This window comes from Pelodiscus sinensis, chromosome 6 (assembly GCF_049634645.1).
Source record: "Pelodiscus sinensis isolate JC-2024 chromosome 6, ASM4963464v1, whole genome shotgun sequence".
NCBI classification, from domain to species: domain Eukaryota; kingdom Metazoa; phylum Chordata; order Testudines; family Trionychidae; genus Pelodiscus; species Pelodiscus sinensis.
In genome coordinates, this window is record NC_134716.1 from 57,268,511 (window position 1) to 57,290,097 (window position 21,587).

Below are 21,587 nucleotides of genomic sequence, written 5' to 3' on the forward strand. Positions count from 1 at the left end.
ATGTAACTGCTTAACAGTGTGAGTATGGGTTCACAATCTGGCCCTTCGATTACATGTCCAGCTTTTTTTCCTCACGTATAGGCAGGTTTTTGAGAAAACAGTCAAACAGAGTACAGTATAGGGAAGGATTGATCACATTTTAGGAAAATAAATGTTTCTGATTTTACACAAATAGTCCAGGTCCAAATCCTGAAATCCATAAATTGCTTAGGGAAAACTCATTGAGGTCAATGGTTAAAAAAGAATTATCATTCATAGTAAATGAGAGATTTATTTTCTGCTTTGTAAATCCTTTCAGTTAATGAGCAAGAATACCAGACTCTATTGGCTGTAGATATCTTCATGCATTAATTAGGAATGAGTCTCAAAATCTGCAGCAGTTGTCCATTATGATTCAAAGGAAGAGCAAAATAAAACTGTGCTAAAATTTTATCTAGGTAAAATAGTTTCTAATACCTGAAGCCTGGATTTTCCCATCTGGCAAGTGTATTCACTTAATTCTGAACCTGCTGGAAGCATTGAAGTAAAAGTGATTATGAGTAAACCTCAAAAGGCTTGGGGGTTAACTTCAGTAGACTCCTACTGAAAATCCAAATCCTGTATTTTTGTGTGCATGTGACACAGCACTCTGTCCAGCTACTATTTGCTTTCTGATCTCCAACCAGCATCTGTGTGATCTTCATTTTGTGCCCAATGTGACTCCTATCAGCTTGCAATCCATGTTTTCCACCCTTGATCTGCTCTTCCTGGGTTTCTATTTCTACTACATGTATTAGAACATTAAACTTGCCATGCCAGATCAAGCTATCACATATAGTATCCTGCTTTGGAAGTGTCTAACACCAGATGCATGAGAGCAGAGAGGGAGAAACTATAAATTAATGGCCAGTTGTGCAGTGCTGTAAGAGGGCAAGGGTAAGTTTTTCTTTTGAGCCTTCTGCAAGAGCTTATCTTCTGAAGTGGCTAGTGGACCAAATCCTGGGCTTAGGAACATTAGCGGTGGAAACACCCTAGGTCCTTCGTGGCCTGTCTTGTTTATTCAGAAGTGGATGATGACTGCTCTGATCCTGAGGGGACAACCCAGAACCACCACAGCTAGAATTAATAGTTCTTTTGACATTGACTGAAAGTGACCCTATGTTCTCTCATCCTAGGACTGCAGTAAAAGAAGAGACTGATCTGCTCTAACCTTACCTTTTCTGTCTTATATCTAAATTAATGTCTATCTGCATCTTCTCTTTTCAAGGATTTTAAATTCTAGAGCTCCTACAGGAAACAAAAACCATTCATTGTTCTTGTAGCTTTGAATAAGAAGGGGCAAGGAAGGTTTATTACTTGTATCTCTGCTTTCCTTTCTGTAGCTCATGCTTGTGTGGTTATTGCAAAATCATAAATTTATGCTTTGTATAAATTTGGAAACTACAGATGTGCAACCCTTATATCCACTATTTTCAGTCTTTCTTGCTCCTTACTAATAAAACCATAAATATTTATAAAATTCACAGTGCCATCACTTGCGGGTGTCATCATTTCTCAGTTTTATTTATTTATTTAGCCTCTTTTTTTTACCATTAGAAGGGATTTAACTTCTCAATCTGGCGGTGATAGATTTTTCTGCACAAAGCTTGGCTTATGGGCTTCTAAGAGGAAATAAAAGTTTGTTGTCAATCCTGGTGGTCACTAGATTGAAATATTATTTTTTACATGTGGTTACTGATGTTTGACAAATCATGCCCATTTTCATGTATTACAAAGGGTCCCGAGCCTGAACCTTACTTATTACAAACTCAACTTTCAAGTGACAACCGAAATGTGTTTTTTTTATTGCAATAGATCTTCACGTGCCCTAATTACTCATGCAAGTTGGAGCAAAAATCAGAATATATGGGCTACGTATACATTGCACGGTCTTGCGCAAGAAGATATGCAAATGAGGTGCGATGATGAATATCGCTATGCCTCATTTGCATACGTAGTGAGCTGCCATTTTTGCGCAAGGGGCTTTTGCTCAAGAAGGAGCAGTCTACACTGAAAATAAGCGGAAGAATGGCTCTTGCAAAAGAGGCGGGGTTGTGCAAGAAGGAGCAGTGTAGACAAAATGGCAGCTTATTAGGTATGCAAATGAGGTGTGGCGATGTAGACTTAGCCATGGAGTTAGTGTTCCGTGTGCATTGGAAGAATAATTGTAGATTTTGCTGATGCAGTGTGGCTTTTATTATAAGAAAACCTTCAAAAATAATATATAGGACATGGTCTTTTAGTTTTTAATCTGTCCAAACTCTCAACTAATGTAGGAGTTTGGGATGAAAGTAGATTGTAAGACTGGAGCTTTAAGTTTCAGTTGCATAAATGTTTAAGTGAAATTAATTTTACGAGCATGAGAAGTACAATTGAGTTCATTGGAACTAGTCACATAGGTAAATTTACTCAGACATGTTTTCAGGATCAGGCCTTAGTCATCTTCATGTATACTTAGTTTTCGTAAAAATTACCAGGTTGTTTTTGGTTGGAAATTACCACAAATTATTTTGTCATTTTATAATTGTTCTCATAAGTTTAATGAATCCTAGACTCCTTGACAAAATAGTCAAATATTTGTATTTTACATATTAATTTTTTAAAAACTTTTATAAATTTTGTATAACACTAGCGAGGTAATAGGACATATTCAAAACACATTAATATACCTAATATTCTGACTCAGAAGAAACCAGATAAAGATTTACTGTATATATCATCATCTGCACATAGTTTGCACAACTGATCAAATCATGAATATGCACTACATGTGTGTAACAAGAAACTTGAATATAGGAACTTAATTGAAATAAACAAAATTAGCCTTAGTGGAGCTATGGAAACATTAACATATAGTAGTATTCAGCTATGGCAGTGCCACCAGAGAAAACTTAAGTTCTGTGATACCCATTTTGTATAAACATATTTTATTCTCTTCAGTGAAAGCCTTAATTTTTTTTTTTGGGGGGGGGGGGGGCCTTTTTTTGCAAGAAGTCAATTCAGAGTCAGACTATCCCAAAAGTAATACTTGAACTCCCTCCTTCCAAGTGTAATAGAGACCTTGATCACTAAATTCAGAATGATTTTTTTACATATTGGTATTTTTGCCAATATTGAATGTTTGTCAAATGTTATTGGCTGGGAAAATTCTCCTCTCAATCTTTCTTGAGCTCTTGGATTTCTCTTCGCTAAAGGTTGAAATTTGAAGGGTTCTCCATGTAATGTTTAGTTTTTAATGGAAAACTGCAGCAGAATATGAAATAGTTTCCAATTATTTGATCTAGTATAAAATGAGTAAATCACCAATAGTTATTTTTACACAAATGCTATACAGTTATTTATAAAATAGTAAAGAACTGAATACATGAACCAAAGATGCAAGCTGACTGATTGGGTTGTGCTGGCTATAGGACACTAGAGCCACACTGCAGAGGAGTCTGCAGTAACTCCTCTCACTCAGTGGACTTCTATTTTATGGGAAGAAATGGCCAATGACTACATAAATTCACCAGCCCCTCCTGCAAGCACTCCCTGCATGTTGGAATCAGAAGCAGAGTTCTGTCTTTGACAAGGAGTGCTGATTCCCATTGTGCTCATCCAAAACCTGGCTTATTATCCCAGAAGAACCCTCACTTGTTCTCCTGGCCATGGAGCTTTCATGACTAAGGAAGGAAGGGCAAAACTCGAGGAGTGGAATAAAATATCTATATTGACTGCTGATGTAATGTTTCAAGGGCAGTGTCAGAGTTGCTGGAAGCTGAAGCAAGCGTGAGGGTTTATTTATGGCAGGTCTGTTTTCATCCATTTTTTAGCTTAAACAAAATCTTTGTTTTTCAGTAAGCAGCACTGGGGGTAAGATCAGAAGTCATGGATAGTAGGTATATCAGAAGTGTTTTTGGTTGTGATTAGTTAGTTCCAATTTTAGCAAACTTACTAAAAGCAGAGCCCCGCCAGAGCATGCCTTTTGTCTCATGTTCACCTTCAAATCCTATATGTTTACATATTGCCATTCCTGATTTTTTAAAATAGAGTCCTCTTTTTCTCTCTTACTTTGAATCTCTTTTACATAAACTTAATATGAAACTGGTTAGTTTCACCATGCACCAGAAAGGTACAATCCATTGTGAATTCCTGCTTTGGTTTAACAGAAAGGCTGAACTTCACTGATGTGATTATAGTACCTCATCAATTATAAAAGACACTTTCAGTACTGGGAACTGAACTAAATTATGGTTACAAAAGACATTTATGCTTATAAATCAGAGCTGATCTATGGCACTGTACACAATACATATTAAGCTAAATGCACAGTATCTAATTACATATTTATATGTCTATCCAATATATATGTGTAATATAGTTTGTAAATTTAAAACATCATACAAATCATACCTTATTGACAATGGAATTGTTAACAAATGTAATTAAAATATAGAATTTTGTTTTTAAAATTTTTATATTATTTTTGCCATGTAAGTTTAATTTATATTGTACTCCACTTCACTGCTATACACTCTCAAATGGCAGGTATCACAAGCCAAGCAGGTTTGATTTAGTTCTTGGTTTTCTCTTTGTTTCAAACATCCTAGAGTTCATCAAGAACTGATCTGGTATTTCAGTAAATCACACTCTTCCCTCCAAGTTTCAGCAGAACCAATTTCTACTTTTTAATACTGGAAGTATAGTGTTACCCTGAACTGCTCTTTTCAAAAACTTGCATGATCCTTTTCCATAAGAGGATATTGTGTATTGTTACAACTGAAGCATTAAGCAAAACCTTTTGATCCTGAACAGAATACATTGATCCAGTAAGTGCTCTAGGTAAAGAACTTCTATTAAATTAACTGGGAGTAAAGTTATTCTGTATTTGGGGGTGTTAAGCGAATCCTCTTTAGGTGAGTCTTTATTTACAATAAATTGTTGTACTAGATGATCAACAGGAAGAACTGTTCTTCAGCAAGTTAGAATAATTTCAGTGACATTGGTCTGTTTTTGTTTGGTTCATCTCATTTCATTTCTGGTCAGCAGTATTTATTGCTTCTACTTCGTGAACAGGTTTAGCTTTTTTTGACTGAAAGGTCTCAGATAATTTGCCAGATGTCAGAAACGTGATACTTTTTATGCCTTGAGTTCCTGACAAAATCTTTGTTGTTAACTTACATTTTCTGCTTTGCCATTCTGTACATAATTATTTTTTAATTCTTCAGTTGAATTTCATATTTATGAGTGTGCCTGTCCTGTTGCTAGAATGTTAACAATTAACAAGGTTAGTAGTAGTATGTTCATGCTGCTCTTTTATTTCTGAAGGTCTACTTGGTTTTGTGCACATAAAAAACTAATACTTTGAATTTTAAATGGTCTTGTTAAATTAAGGGATATTTGAAATCACATAGTGCATGTTTTTTTTAAATGTTTCCTACCAGAGCTCCTTCCCATCCTTTATAGTTTCAAAGGAAGTTTTTACTATTATTAACAAAGAATAAAAAGTAGTGAAAACAAAAGTAATTAGAATGTTGCAAAGAACAATCTCTATGCACAGATAGTATTTTTTGACACTGAGCTATTTAATTTTTCTTCTGGTGTTTTCCAGGCTTCTTATATTTACAGGTAATTAAAGTTAAATAGCTGTGACAATATGTGTAATTAAATTTTCTTTCTTCATTTCATGACCCTGTTCTCCAGATCCTCATTCTGCTCACTGCCTGAATTTTCTTGCAGCACTCTCTGTGTATTAATTATTAAAAGAGTAGAGCTACATAAAATATTGATCTGTTTCCTGACATTCATTTCTGAAATGTAAGCGGAGCAAGAGGTAATACAGGAACCATTTCAAGAGCTTTTCTTTCTGTTAACACACAAAGTGTGAAGCATGAAAAGGTATTTCATTGAAAATGGATGTTCATTTTATTTTACTAGGCTTTAAATACGCATTAGATAACAAACTTTAAAATACAATTATTTTTCCAAACATGCTGTCTTTTATTACATTTCTTCCACCATTGTAACCAGAAACCAACAAAATCTCTTCCAGACTGATTTCATACTGAAGCTGAAATTCAGATTATCTATGCCTAGGTTTGCGACTAGGTCTAAGCACAGTAAAATGTGACCTACTTTTGGGCGCTATCTTTCATTTAAAAAAAGGGGGAGGAGGGATTGGGCATACTTATCTCAAGTTAACTGACTTGAAGTAAAATCCTAGTGAAGATGAGGCAGACAGCAGTTTTCACAAGAGTTAGCAGTTGAAGCTTAGGCCGCCCTGAAGGCATAAACTAGACCTACTAACTCTCACGAAAATTGCAGCCTGCCTTGTATTCATGAAGATTTTTTTTCTCAAGTTAGCTAACTTGAGTTAAGAATGCACCTTTTCTTGTAGTAAAGGCAAGGCATTAATTTTCTGTTGTTTTTCCTGTTTGTAATAATCTTTATACAGAAGACCAAGAGACCAAGTGGATTTAAAAAAAAAAAAAGCAAAATAAATCTTTCATTTTGTTACACTGTTTAAAGCACTTATTTTTCCATTCATTGTCCTATTTTCTTATTACTCCCCTAGATTTCTCATAAATATCTCATAAATTTGGAAAGAGGTTCTTCATTCTTCAATCTTTAATAACAGTTTTTGGTATATGTAGTGTTTTCTCTTGAAGTCTTAAAGGACTTCACAAAGCAGGTAACTATTGTTGCTTCCATTTTACAGATGAAGAAGTTGGGGCTTACAGAAGCAAAGTATACAGTGAGTTAGAGTCATCTGCTGACTCAGTATAGGCTCCTTTCCAATGCCGTAGCTACAAGTGGAAATTTGGGTAAACTTGACTTTCAGGTGAATGGGCAATGACAGGTGTGCCAGCCCTGGTGCCCCCAGCCAAAGGGCATCACCTACCAAGCTGAGCATGTGCATGGAGCAGGTCAGAAAATGGTAAGGCAGAGGTGCCGGAGTGCAGCTTTCTGTTCACTTAGCTACAGCCCGGATTACATTATACTCTTGCTGAGATTTGGGTGGGTCTGGATGCTATCTGCATGGGCCATTGCTCACCCTGGCCTACCCGTGGCTATGCCTTTTGTCCTTTCTTCAGTAAAGCAATGTTGATCAATCCTAACACTAAATCTTCTCTAAGGCAGTATATCCACTGATCTGGATTTTCAATCAGCTTAACTCAGGAAACGTGAAATAATTTGATAGCAAGTTGAACATATGCCTACTGTAGATCTAAGGTTTCAAAACAATTATTTTTTTCTACATGATTATTTATTCTCACATCATTTGCTCAAGATCGGTTAGATCAATGGGCCTTTCTAACTGATCAAAGGAAATTTCCAGGTGAGCATGCATACATTTTCCTACATCATTGGACTGAACCTCTAACTAGTTTTTACGTTTTCATAACACCATGCAGATTTTCTTTTAATATTTTTTAGCAAACAGTATGTGAAAGGTTTCATGCTGAAGTATTAGCTTCCTTCTCCTCTTTCCTCCCCCATTACATGCAACTGTGAGGATGAAATTCTGTATGGGGTGGAGGAAATAGACAACACCCACTATTATCAAAAGCAATATACTTTATCATGAACAGGCAGTCCAAGTTAAGCAAACTCCCTTCAGACATTAGACATATTAGTAAAATATGACTAAGCCAATGTTTCCATTTTAACAAATGTTACCCATGGAATATTTATCATGATGCTGTCTCCATTTTTTGGTACCTTTGAGGTTCTTAATTTTTCTAATCTTAAATCTCCTTCCAAGTAAAATTAATTTGGAATGTCATAACTATGCTTTGTAGAGTCAAAGAAGGCTACTAACTGATATGACAAATAAGGATATCAATTTTAAATTCCGAATTCAGTGCAAAGGCAGTGTTAGTTTTCTTCCATAAGTTGCTTAATGGAGCCATTGCACAAGCTTAGCCTTTATAAAGCCTTTTGATTATCCTAGAAGATATTCATAAATCATTAAATGGTTGAAATTGTGAAGTATGTATATGACCACTATTAGGAGACTGAAGAATTGAAAGTAAAAATAAAGTTGTTTCATGCCTGATATTACAAGGTATTGAGAGCCTCTTCTGAGGATCTGAGTACCTTCAGCTCCTGATGAAACAAGGAGTTAAGGGTGCTCAATATTTCATAAAATTTAGTTCTTGATAAGAACTATGCATGACAGTGGTGGTGATGAATGCTCTATAAATGCCTAGGTATGTAAAAAAATAATCATCGTAAGTTGCTTTAACAAGCAAAAGGAACATCACTAAGAACTCTTTAATATATATTCTTCATCCTGTTCTGTATGAAAGAGAGGGTCACATTTGGACTGCGATAATTACTAGGGACTTATCTTGCAAATGCTTTCTACTTGAATGCAGAGTTTATTACTATCAGGGCTGTTCTCCACTCTGGCACTCCAGAGTGTAGAAGATGGGGGCCCGCAAAGAACTCAAAAGGGGAAAAAAAACCCTTTGCCTCTATAGGCACTGTTTTTTTTAATCCCTAAAAATCGGGGGTGAACATTTGAACATCACCTCTCCCCCCACCCCAGGGTACCCCAAAGCTCTTTTACCCTAAAAGAGCTTGAAAAAAGAAAAGAGGAAAACAAGCTGCAGTCTCTAGTAGCTGACGGCTCAGTTTGAGGCATGCAGATACACACAGGCAGATCTTCCAGGACACCCTCCAGGTTCTAGGAATCAAATAATCAAATGTAGGTGTTATAGAGCAACTACGGAAAACATTAAAACACAGAAAAAAGTCTCTGGGCATAATGTCAGAGGGGAGGCATAGATTCACAAAGAGCAGTTCAAACAAAACCACAAAATAAAGAAAAAAAAATAACCTGAATGCTACTAGATTCACTTTTTCCCTTTACTTACTTCCAGTCTTCTCTTTATTCAGTCCACTTCTATGCCCCAAATTCCTTGGAGGTTTGGTAGTCCTTCCTGGGTTTAAATCATTCTGTCTTTCTCAACTCCCGTTTTTTCTCTCCCACATAAAAAAGCAGGCAAGGAATCTTATAGAATTCAAATTTTATCCCTCTATCTCAGCGGTTCCCAACCTTTTCCAGATGGGGACCCATTTTGACAATTCAGGAAGACTTGGTGACCCAGGGCAATTCAAAAAATGTGTGAATGGCTCCTTAAGAGTCACCTGGGGAGACACCTGGTGACCCTTTTGAAATGTAGTGGTGGCCCATAGGTTGGGAAACCCTGTTCTATCTTGATTAGTTTTCCCTGCCTCCTGGCCAACACATTTGCTAACTACCCGAGTTTAACCCCTTAGTCACCGGAGGGGTCAGCACTCCTGTCCATTACAACTACTATGAAGAATCTCTTATGTTAATAGCCCCTCTCATAGAAGTAAGTAGTACACTTAATAGTATAACACACTATCCAGGAGCCTCAAATCTTACAAAAAATAGCAATTTTTTTTTGTTTGGGATGTTTTGATTTTTGCTTTAATAGTTATTTGGAATCTGGGTATATCTCTTTTTTTGTGATCAGCTTTTCTAGTATTGTTTGTCTTAAAAAAATACAAGTTTCTTGTTTATGGGCCAAATTCTGCAGTCTTTAAACAAATAAAAATATTGTTGAAATAAAAGGGAATTTTGTCTATGTAAGTATTTCTACCAGTGTAAATAAATTCCAATGCATGACGATTTTTGTTTACATTGAATTATTATTTTACCACAATTTTGTCTTTAATGGATAGACAATCCCTGAGAATATAAATTGTTCTTCCGTGAGTGATTTCTTATGTGCATTCCAACGTGTGTGTGTGTGTACACACCATGTGTATTGGTGTGGGAAGATTTTTCCCTAGCGGTGCCCATTGGATTGAGTGTGGGGCCCCCCGGAGTGGGGCCTTCCTGGTGGCATATATAGACTTCTGCTGACCTGGCCCCGTTCAGTTCCTCCTTTCTGCCAGTGATGGTCATCGGCCTCTTGCTTTTCAAATCATTAGTCCATAGTGTTTATAGTTCTTTGTACTGTAGATTAGTTCTTTTGCTGTTGTGTTTTAGTCGTAGTTAGTGTGAGGGAGAAGGGGTTTCCCCTCCAATTGTTTGTGCTCTTGGGGCATGCAGCAGCACCGCGGTTTCAAACAGGGCTACTGTAGTAAGCAATGTGCTCAGAGGAAATCTGCATGCTGCCTGTCTGAAGTGCCTGGGAGAGGGACATCAGCAAGATAAGTGGAAGATTTGTAGGGGGTTTAAACTGAGAACTAAAAGAGAGAGGGATCAACAGCTTAAATTTCTCCTTATGAATTTGGCACTTTGGCCACAGCGTAACAACACGACCCCCACTTCAATAGCACGCAGCTTGCTGGTCTCAGTCTAGGAGGCCTCAGCACCATTAGCAGAGGGATCACCAGCACTTCTTTCCCATGCACAAGACAGGCTTGTCTGTTTGGCACTGGTCTCACTACTCAGTGCTGTGGAAAAAGAAGAGGACTGACCTGAGGTCATTTTCCCAAGGCCCCGGAATCTGCCCGCACTGAGCTTTCCCAGGCTGAGCACCTCCATCCCAGCACTGTCAAAGGGAGAGAGCTTCTCCCTTTGAGACCATTGAGTTTGGTGTCAGTGGACTCTCCAGTGCTTGTTGTGGTGGAAGAGGACTTAGATCTTCCCTCCATGCCAGATACTTTTGAGGCCACTAGGACCTCATCCAGTTTACGGGCCAATTCCATTTGTGTTGCAGCCACCCCCTCTACCTGTAGCACTGTGGCAATGCCCATTGTGTCAACTTCAGCCCTGATTCTGGGGCCATTGATGTCTGCACCTGCAGCACTGCCACCAGCGGCAATCACAGCATGGCATCACTTGCAGCACGGTCTATGCTTCTTCCAGCGGCTCTGGCAACAGGGGTGACTTTGACACTACAGGAAACCTGCAGTTGTGAGCTAGCATGGATAGTCTCTCCAGTACTGATCTACAGCACTGCCTGGCTCTGCTCCTCCTTGGTCAGCATCAGAGTTAATGTTCGACTATGGCACTGAATCCTTCATGTCCAGGAGCTCTTTGTACCTCTCACACTCCTGGCACTGCTTCTGCCACTGGTATCCCAACACACATGGCAATAGTGCATAGGAACTGGGTGCAAGTCTTCCCCTACCTAGATGACTGGCTCATCAAGGGCAAGTCCTAGAAGCAGGTGTTCAGGCATGTAGACCTGGCCATAGCCAGGATTTCCTGGCTGGGTCTTATACTAAATGTTTCCAAGTCCGCTCTCACTCCCACTCAAAGAATTGGATTCATTGGGATTGTTCTCACTTCTACTCAGGTGACGATCTCCTACCTGAGGCTCACTTTCAGGTCATGGCGAGCATCATCACTGGGTTCCATTGAATCCTAATCATTAAAATGCACAACTGCATTAGGCTTCTAGGATATATTGCTGTCCCTGTTGGTAGACAGGCTGATCCCTGCTCTTGGACCTTGTAATGCAGGATCCAGGCCAGCTGCAGTGCTGGAACTTAGAATCACTCCACCTCACAGTGTAGAAGCTCCATGGTTAAACTGTCTGTGTTGTCAAGAGGCAATGAGCACACAAATTGGGTGAAGATTTAAAGATTTTACTAAGCAAATATCAAGGTAATGTACAATGCTTAATATTAGAGTAAAAAGTAATATCAGAGTAAAGGGCAATGTTCATTAAGCCTGAGCAAATCTCCGAATAAAATGCAATGCTTATTAAGAATGTTTTAGGATAGGATACAATTCTTACGTTCCTTCTCCTGCTGGGAACCCTCTGAAGAAGGACTGTGGATGGACCCCAGTGGCTGGTTCATAGCACCTCCCGCAACTTCGGTCTATGCTGAGGTTCCAGGTGATTAGAAATATCCCCGGCACTTATATACTATTGGATCTACATTACTCACACCGATTGTTTTGAGAACTTGGCAAAATTGCTAATCATGTATATAGTAGCCCAGTGTCTGAGAGTCTGTAACGCCAAAATGCTGGCTGTTCCCTCTGGGCAGCACTGTTGCTGAAATGCTGGCTGTTCCATCTGGGTGGTGCTGTTGCCTGAAATGCTGGCTGTTCCCACTGGGTGGCACTGTTGCCTCCTTGGTTGTTCCGTCTGGGCAACGCTGTTGCCTGAGTCACGTTCTTTGCCTCCCACCTGGGTGCTTGGCTGACTTCTGCGTCGCCCAGCCGGGCCACCACAGGGGAGCCCAAATGGCCACTTGCTTTGCTTGCTCCCCTGCAAAAGCCTGGCTGAGTGGCACAGAAGAAGGGGGATGGGGCGGTGACGTACATGGCCAGGGGGCGGGGCCTGGACGAGCGTGAATCCCCGACGGAGACAGAGGAGAGCGGAGAGAGAGTGAGAGGCAGGGGGAGGAGAAAAGAAAGAGAGAGATGGAGAGAGAGGCAGAAGGCGGAGGAGAACTGAGGGGGGGGGAGAGGCAGGAGGAGGAGGAGAGAGAGAGAGAGAGAAAGAGACATGGCGCAAGAGACCAAAGGCTCAGGAGAGAAGACCGATATGGAGGAGAGACCTGAAAATCCCGTCTGATGACGGGCTAATTGGTTAGTACATTGAATATTTTCCCAGGTCAAATAATTAGCTTTAGCAGGTGGTAAACATTCAACAGAGATAGAGCTATGTGATCTTTCCAGACACTCCTTTACTCCCGGACCAGGTGGATAGCCTTGAAACAGGTCTCAGAGCTTGTTAAAAGTAAATAGTGCATTCCTAAGCTGTACCATCTTAATCAAGCAGTTAACTCCTTGAGAATAAGAAAATAACGAGAAGGAAACAGCATAATTGGCTGCCTAAAGCATTCAGTCCTAAAAGGAGATTCAGGCATAAAAGGGAATAATCTCCTCGATATCACAGTCGTCTTCCGCCTTTTCACTTCGCTGTCTCAAGCTGCAACAGTCAGTCTGTCAGGAAAGTATTACTGGGCACTGTAAACCCTTCCCTCAGGCTACCTACTTCACAAAATGGAAAAGGTCCTCCCTTTGGTGCCTCTAAAAGGGTGTATCCCCCAGCAGGCTATTGTGCCTCTGCTTCTGGGCTACCTCTTTTATATGAAACACCAGGGTCTGTCTGTGTCATCCATTAAGGTCCTCCCAGCTGCAATTTCAGCATTCCACCCAGGCTTAGAGGGAAAGTTCCATAGTGGGTCGCTTCCTCAGGGGAATGGACAGGCTTTACCCACAGGTGCAGCATCCGATATCGCAGTTGGACCTGAATCAGGTCTTTTTTCCTCCCACATTCCTGCCAAAGGTTGTGTTATCAGTCCATGTCAGTCAGGATATTTTTCTCCCCATGTTCTTCCTAGAGCCCCATTCCACATGTATGTGTGTGTGCATCCACATTGTATTTACAGGGATCATCAAATTTAAAGCTTTTTGAAAAGTTTTAAAGTCAGACTACAGAATCCCCAAGGTTTGTATACTGTAGTTCCATATTTCTTTGTGTCTTGTTTTCATGTACAGTTGGCCCCCAGTGACACGGAGAAGACAAATCATGTGCACATCACAACAATACATCCTTAGTTATTCTCACACAGAAAATAATCTAAAAACAAGACCAACATTTTCTAAACTATTTAAAAGCATGTTTTTCAGAAAACATAGCAAGCAGTTGGTTTTTTAAATAAAGTAATATCCTTCATATATATGAATACATGAAATTATAGGATAGTAGTTCATTTGACCTTTGTTCAGATTCTCTCTTGTGCAGTCATTGTAGAGAGGGAGCTAAATATAAAGACAAATCTTTTAAAATAGACCATCGTGCAAGGTCATGAAGAAAAAGATTACACAGTTGTTTAGGGATATATACTGCCATCCTTGCTTACACTGAGGAAATACCTTATCTAGTTAAGTAGCTGATTGATTTCTGTTGCACTCGTTGTGGAGTAAATAATATTCCACATTAATATAGATGGTAAAATCTCCCCAATTGTTGGTTACGAAGCAAATGGACAAGAATGTGTCTGAAAATATCTGGAAAATAATTTGTAAATGCTTTCTCATAAATCTGTTAATGATACCAGTCATTGCTAGTGAACTGTGGTGCCATAAATTTGATTATTGAACAGATGTTCTGGACCTCCCATTTACATAGCTGGCAAGGAGAGTAATGAGACTCCTTGCTCTTGGATGAGCTCTGCAGGAGCCAGTGAGAGTTGTACACGCTTTATCCAAGGAAACATGGGGGTTATTCAGAGTTGTTCCTTACTTACATAGGGGTGAAAAAGAACAGTGAGTAGGAAGCGCTATGGCTTGCCACTACTGTACACTTGTCCTCAGTGATGGTTGTTTCTGTTGGGAAGAGAATACTAGGCTACATCCTTTAAAAGGTTTCCACAGGTTACTCTCGCTGCCTACCCTGGAAGGCAGCTTTGAAGCAGAATGCCTCTCCATCCTGCTTCTGCAGCTATACACCATTCCCATCTCTGACCTATGACTGACTGCCAATGTGTAGGCTTAAAGCAATATATTGGGTAGAAAAGAAAAAAAAAAGGCTATGAAATGGAGAGGGATCTTGTAGTAATCAGAAATTGTGTGTGTGGGGTGGGGGAGGGGGGAGAATACAGAAAAAGGTTGTCAGCTAAATGGAAATTGAATGAGGTGTTTTTCCCCCAGGGCTGCCTCAGAGTTGTTAGTATGGCTTGGAAATGTGAAGGCTGCAATTTACAGTAAATTTGTGTCAGCAATTTACATATGGTAGAATGCACAAAGCTAGCATGGCTACATACATACGTTCAATCAGCAAAACATGAAGGAAGGGGGAAGGTTTTTGCGACTTCCATTTAGTTTTTTGACTTTGCACTTATGACAGTTGCATGACAGTTATTCCCTGCAGAATCTGAAAACAGAGCGCTCTTAAAATGTCACTTTAAATTAAAGCCAGGATGTTTGAGAGAGCTAACTTATTTATGTTCTTGATGTAAATTTCAATAGCGTGCTGAGGTTTACTTTACTCAGGGTTTTTTCTCTGTCACGAAGGTAATTCAAGGAACCTTATTTAGCTGCAAGGTTATGAGATTTTTGTATTCTAGAAAAGAAGTACAGTAAAAAACAGTTACTGTTAGCCTTTCAGCAAAAGATAACGGTGTAAACTTTCGATGTTGAGAGCCAGATTCTTGTTCCTTGTCTAGCACTCCTCTTTTGGGGATGATTTTTGCACCAATAGTACACAAACACATTTCTTGCATTTCCCCCAAATATATAAACTGTAATTATTTCTAGCCTTTGAGCTGAGTCTGCAAGGGGTTTATGTGTGTTCAAATGTCCTGCTATTTTTCCATCCCTACACACCTTTCCTATGGTCAGGAATAGTCTAGCTTGTTTTTTTTCTAGTTTTAATATTAAGTCAGTATTTAGTATTCAGTAATTATATAAATGATACTAACCACTATTGTGGGTAAAAAGAATGATCACCAAAGTTCTCAACCTTGAAATTTTGTCCCTGACTGACTAAAATTTTACCAATGAAAAGTTCCGTATGAACATTGCTTTGGAATGGGAGGCACTTTCCTCTGATAAAGCCCTTCATTGGGGATGGTTTTAATTTCTCCTTTGAGTATCTGTGCTGCATAACTTACAGTGGTGCAGGTGTAGCCTCACAGCTGTGCTCCATAAGGTGTGCAGCGTAGACATAGCCCAACACAAGAGAAGGGGTTAGTCATCTACACTGCAGGCCTTAACTCGAAATAAGCTACACAAATTGAGCTACATCAATTGCGTAGCTTATTACGAAACAGCTTATTTTGAAATAGGGAGTATCTACAAAGCACTTATTCTGAAAAAGAGCACTCTTCCTCCAACTTCCCTTACTTCTCATACAATGAGGTTTACAGGAGTCGGAGTAAGAAGTCCTCCAGCTCAACATTATTTCAAAATTGACAGTATTTTGACACTATTTCAAAATAACTGCCTGCTGTGTAGATGCGGACTAAATTTTTGTGGAATAGCACTAGTTATTTTGAAATATTGTTGCACTGTAGTCGTACCTGAACTGTTTTTTTTGGGGGGGGGGGGGGGGGGAGGCTGTTGTTATTTCTAAAAAATAAACAATTAGAAACATTCTAAGCTTCTGACAGAACCTATAAAAGGCACTTTTCTTGCTTTGAGAAGCTTACAATCCAATTATAGCAAAGTCAAAACAAGTATGAGGCACAAACAGTGTGAAGGATCAGTATACAGTGGGACAAGGTTGCTAACCAGATGGTCATACTGTGTTCTTATCTTGAAGGGTGCATTATATTTCTAAATATATTTTGGGACGTGCTTACATGTTGCTTAGCGGTTAGAATTAATGAGAAAGTAATAGTTGACTTTTCAGTTCTGAAAAATAAAAAAGAATTAGTTTGGGTTGAACAAATCATTTTATATTTCAGAATTTTGAACAAATCAGTAAAGCTGGGGAATTTGTTTTCAGTTATTTAAGAAAAGGAAGTGAAGGGCTAGTTGCACAGTTCATAGCCAGAGGAACAACCACTTAACCAGTTTTAGAGCAGTAATTAGATTGTTCTCTTGGCATGAGAGACCTTCGTTCAAATCCCTGTTCTTGAGTGAGGATTGAACTCAGGCTTGCCTCTCTCAAGTGAAGTGCCCTAACTATTAGACTTGAGGGTGTTCCCAGAAATGTTTCACATGGTGCACACCCAACTCCCTTGTGGCTGTGCCATCCTCATCCTGGCTGGCTGGTGACAGGTCTTAAGGCTGACTGACTAAAATTTTACCAATGAAAAGTTCCGTATGAACATTGCTTTGGAATGGGAGACACTTTCCTCTGATAAAGCCCTAGATAATCCATTCCAGCGCTTCACTACCATCTAGGTTAGATATTAGTTTTTCCTAATATCTAACCTAGATCTTCCCCACTGCAACTTGAGACCATTGCTCCTTGTTCTGCCATCTGTCATGACTGAGAACAGACTCTCTCCATCCCCTTTGCAACTCCCTTTCAGATTGCTATCAAACCCACCCCTCATTCTTCTCTTCTGTAGATTAAATAAACCCAGATCTCTCAGCCTCTCCTCGTAAGTCAAATTGCTCCAGCCTTCTAATCATTTTGGTTGCCCTCCACTGGACTTTCTTCAGTGCGTTCACATCCTTTCTGTAATGGGGGCTCCAGAATTGGATGCAATGGTGCTCCTCTTATGCACCCTAATATGCTGTTAGCCTTCTTGGTTACAAGGTCACATTGTTGACTCATATCCAGCTTCTCACCCACTGTAATGCTCAAGTCGTTTTCTGCCAAACTGCTGCCTATCCAGTCGGTCTCCAGCCTGTAACAGTGCTTGGGATTCTTCTGTCCCAAGTGCAGGACTCTGCACTTATCCATGTTGAACCTCATCAGATTTTTTTTTTTTTTTTTTTTGGCCCAATCCTCCAATTTGTCTAGGTAACCTCTGGACCCTATCTCTTCCCTTCAATCTATTTGTCTCTCCCCCTAACTTAGTGTCATCTGCAAACTTGATGAGGATGCAGACCATCCCCTCATCTATCATTAATAAAGATGTTGAACAAAACCAGCACCAGCACCAGCCTTTGTGGTATTCTGCTTGATATTGACCGCTGGCCAGACTTTGAGCTGCTGTTGGGCCTGACAATCAAGCCAGCTATCTATGCACCTTAGAAAGAATTCTACTGTTCTTAATTAGGATGAATCTCAGTCACATTGTGTACTTGTAGTATGATTGGCCTATAATACTGTGAGCAGTTCTGAAAAGCTTAACCGGATGTCCTGGGTTGTTGCTTGAGTGGGAGACTGCCAAGGAAAACCAAAGTTGCTACAAAAGGTGGTGTTAGTGCCTTCGGGGTCAGTCCTGAGAGGTGCTGTACACCCATAACTTTACCATGTGGCATGCAGGCACGGTATTGGTAGAGGAGCCAACTTACATAAGAGATATTAAATCAACATAATAACTTGGTTTTATGGCTTTCAAGATATTGGAAGCCTGAGGCCTTCTACACAGTTGCACATGGAACTTCATTGCATGCAGCTCTAGGTCTGATGGCTTGAAAATCAAGCCCCAAAATGTCGGTGGTACTTTATGTAGGAAAAGAAAGACTCACTCCGGTGTTCCAGCCAATTTGCAATTGGTTTATAAATTGTTTTGATACTCTTCAGGTTGAAAGGTATGAAAGTAGTGACTACTGTATCGCGACTGTTTTATGGGGAAATGGACGCAAAATGCCATGATTTCTGTTGTGAAGTGTCCTATTGGTGGGTGCTTTCACCTGCTTCTTTCTATAATTCCAGACGGAATACACGAGCTATGACAACAGAATATTCTGATCTGGACAGGTAATGCACAGAGGGACTCCTAACTTTGAGCTCAGCTCCCAGCATGTGTAGCTGGGCTAGTCTTTCATGAGATGTAGATAGGAGAAGGCGTGGAAGAGCCATTCCTTGAAGCTAGTGGAACACTTCTGCAGAGGTTGTTCTATCTCCATGGCTGAAGTAGCTTTGCGTGGCCTTACCATGGGCTAGAGGAGAAAAATAATAGTAATTCATCTCTAGGCCAGGCAGATGAAGTGTTCCCACAGATCTGTCCTTGGAAATTTCACAAGGATCTACTGTTGAGGATTGGGGGGGCTGCATTTGCCTTATAAAATATGCAGTTAATTTTTTATGCCCTGCTTCATTCCATTATAAATCTGGATGTCATATTGTATAGAATTCTTGTTTAATATATGATAATGAGCTACTGATACAGTGTAGTAGAAAACATAATCTGTTAATGAGCCATTAGGCAGGAACTCCTTTTCTGAAGATGGATGGAATATGAAGACAGAGACTGGCACTCAGGTCCTGATTTTGCAGACTTGAAATAATCAGCCTTTTGGGAAAATCAGCCACTAAATATAAAATATTACTTTCTGGCTACCTATTAAATTGTAATATGTATGCATTAATTAAGGAATTAATTGTATATTGGGCTGATCCATTTGCACAAATATGATGAATAGTAGCAGAAAATGAAGATGTTTTATGTAATAATGACATTGAATTTGCAGAAAATAACTATAAACCTTCTCCTCCCCACACTCCCCCTCTGCATATGTATAACCATATGAAGTACATATTTAAGAGAAGTATGTTTTTGTGCTCTTTATATTTATATTATAATACATGTATTTTCCAATGTTCATGTGGCAAAATGCTGGTTGAGAAGCCTTTAATCAGCTCATGCCAAGGAGAATGGATTGGGACTGGGTAAATAGCCCTGTGCCTGTGCACTTGCCAGCCTAATTAGCCCAGAACCATAAAGGTTGGGGAGGAGCTAGGAAAAGAGAAAGGTCAGGCATAAAAGGAGGTGGGAGCTTCCTAGTCTGTTGCTTGTCAAGCCTGTTGTAGGCAAAATAGCTGTGAAGCTTGTATAAATATAATTGGGAACTGGTAGCGGGAAACCTATTGAGACACAAGCACAGGAGTTGCACCAGACTGAAATGTCCCTGACTTATTGAAGAAGTAGATCAAGGGGCCAAATTCCCAGGGGATCAGCATGAACGACGTCACAGTTACATTAACAGTTCCTGATTCTAGATGTTTAAATATATAAAACATCTCACTAAAAATGTTGACTTAATCAACCTTAGAAATAACAGAAGGATTTATCACATGATTAAGATCCCCCACCCACATGCAGAGAAATGCTTTTCAAATAAACACTCTTGTGATTAGGTTTATTCTACAGTCTGGGAAAGCAGTAGGTGGTTCTTTAGGAGCCACTGCTGTGAAGAAATACCTTCTGGTACATGAGCCACTGCCACATCAGGCTTCTTTGACTTGTTCCCTCGCAATGATAGATGGGGAAAGCACGCTGGTCAATAAATCTTGCATGGAGGAGGACAAGAAAGAACCTTAGTGCCCAAACTCTGATTTTCACCACAACCAGAACCAACTATTCTTCTTTTTCTGGCCCAGGAAGTCATTGCTAGTCCTTGGGGGAATTCTGCAATTTTACTATGGCTGTTCAGGACTGCACTGTGGGAAGTGAGTAAGGAATACATAGATGACCTCAGAAGAGAGGAAGGGAGATAAGGGGAGGCAGTACTTTCTGAGGAAGAAAGATCTGACAGTTGAAGCCTGTCATTCCCCCAGGAGATGGGAAGAGCCCTTGTGCCTACTGAGTCCTTTCCTCATTTCTCAGCTTTTGGTGGAAGAAAGTGTATTAGATGGTGATTGAGTACATTATGAGAGTTATGACTGGTTGCCACATGAGTCAATTTTGGGAGTGAATGTGGGAGTTGAGTATATTTGGGGGTAGTGAACATGAGTGGAGGTTTGTATTTTGAGGGTCTGAGTACAAAGTTTGTGTGCTGAATAGACTTGCAGGGCTGAATTTATGGAGTAAGTGAATAAAATATGTGGACAATGGGTGAGATGTGGAGGAAGTTCTTGTTTTATTATTTCTGTTATCGTAGCACATAGAAGCCCTAGTCATGGACCAAGACACCCCCAGGAATAAAGAATGAGTAAGAGACTAGGAAGAAGAGAGATTTTGGTGAATAAAAAGGTTCTAAAGGGAGAGCAAATATAAAATACAGTTGTGGGTAAAGAGGAAGGAAAAAAGAGACTGTGTACAGTAGAAAGAGATATAAACACATTGAAAATGATGGAAGAAAAGAGCAATATGTCAGGAAAGGAGAAAAATAGACACAGATTTGACAAGTTTCATTTAAAAAAGGATATAATAGAAAACTGTCAGTTGTTGCTGGGATCTGAAGATAGCAATATACTGTTTACATAATGCAAAATACCTTTGTCTGAATTGAAGTGGGTGATGGGGAATTCCTTGCCTTTGACAGGATGGATTTCTCTCTAGGTACTGCTAAATGGCCACCTCCAGAAAAGCCATTTCTGAAGAATATGTTTTTGCCTTTGAAATATACCAGGTAATATAAAAATCCAGTTGATTTCCCTAAGGAACATGGATTCTTTTAAAAATCCTTGAACTCCTAACACCCTTCCCCCCCCCCCCCCCCCCATCCAAATCAGGTCAGTATTTTATAGGTTCTGCAAATTACATTGAATAATGTAATTATGACAGCACATCCATGCATTATTTTTGCCTCCGTTTGGCTCCTGATGCTGTAAAACATTGAGCTCTGTTAGCCTCTGTCACCAAAACTCCAGAACTATTTCAAGCTTCCTTTCTTTACAGATGCCTGTTAAGGGAGGACTGTGGAAGTACTTCAGAAAAGGGACTAAAGCAGGGGGTCTCAAACTCCCGGCCCTGGGGCTCGCTTCAGCCCAAACACTTCCCCATTCTGGCTTGTGAAATACTTTGAAGAAGTTACTTAATCAGGCCTGGCAGGGAGGGAGTAAGTTGCACAAAGGCACTGCTCAGTCCAGGAAGCCACGTTGACTATCTCCACTGCAATGCAAATAGGGCTGGCCAGGGAGACACCAAAGCTGATGTGCTTCTTCAGCCAGCACAACAGGATCAGTGGATGTTGCTTTTGGTTACCAAGGGCTGGGGACCCCAGCTTGAGGACGCGGATGTTAGTGGGGGGTGAGGGTGGATTCTAGTGCAAGGGCATAGATGTTAGCAGGAGGGCATCCTAACACAAGGACTTGGAGGTGTCAGGATGAGGACTTACTTTCATGTCTTTT

At 39.9% G+C, this 21,587-nt stretch overlaps 1 protein-coding gene across 3 annotated transcripts in view; it reads left to right on the top strand.

Annotated features, from left to right (window-relative positions):
• DTWD2 (DTW motif tRNA-uridine aminocarboxypropyltransferase 2) overlaps positions 1 to 21,587 on the top strand; it is a 224,190-nt gene that overhangs the window by 132,141 nt on the left and 70,462 nt on the right. The window lies entirely within an intron of this gene.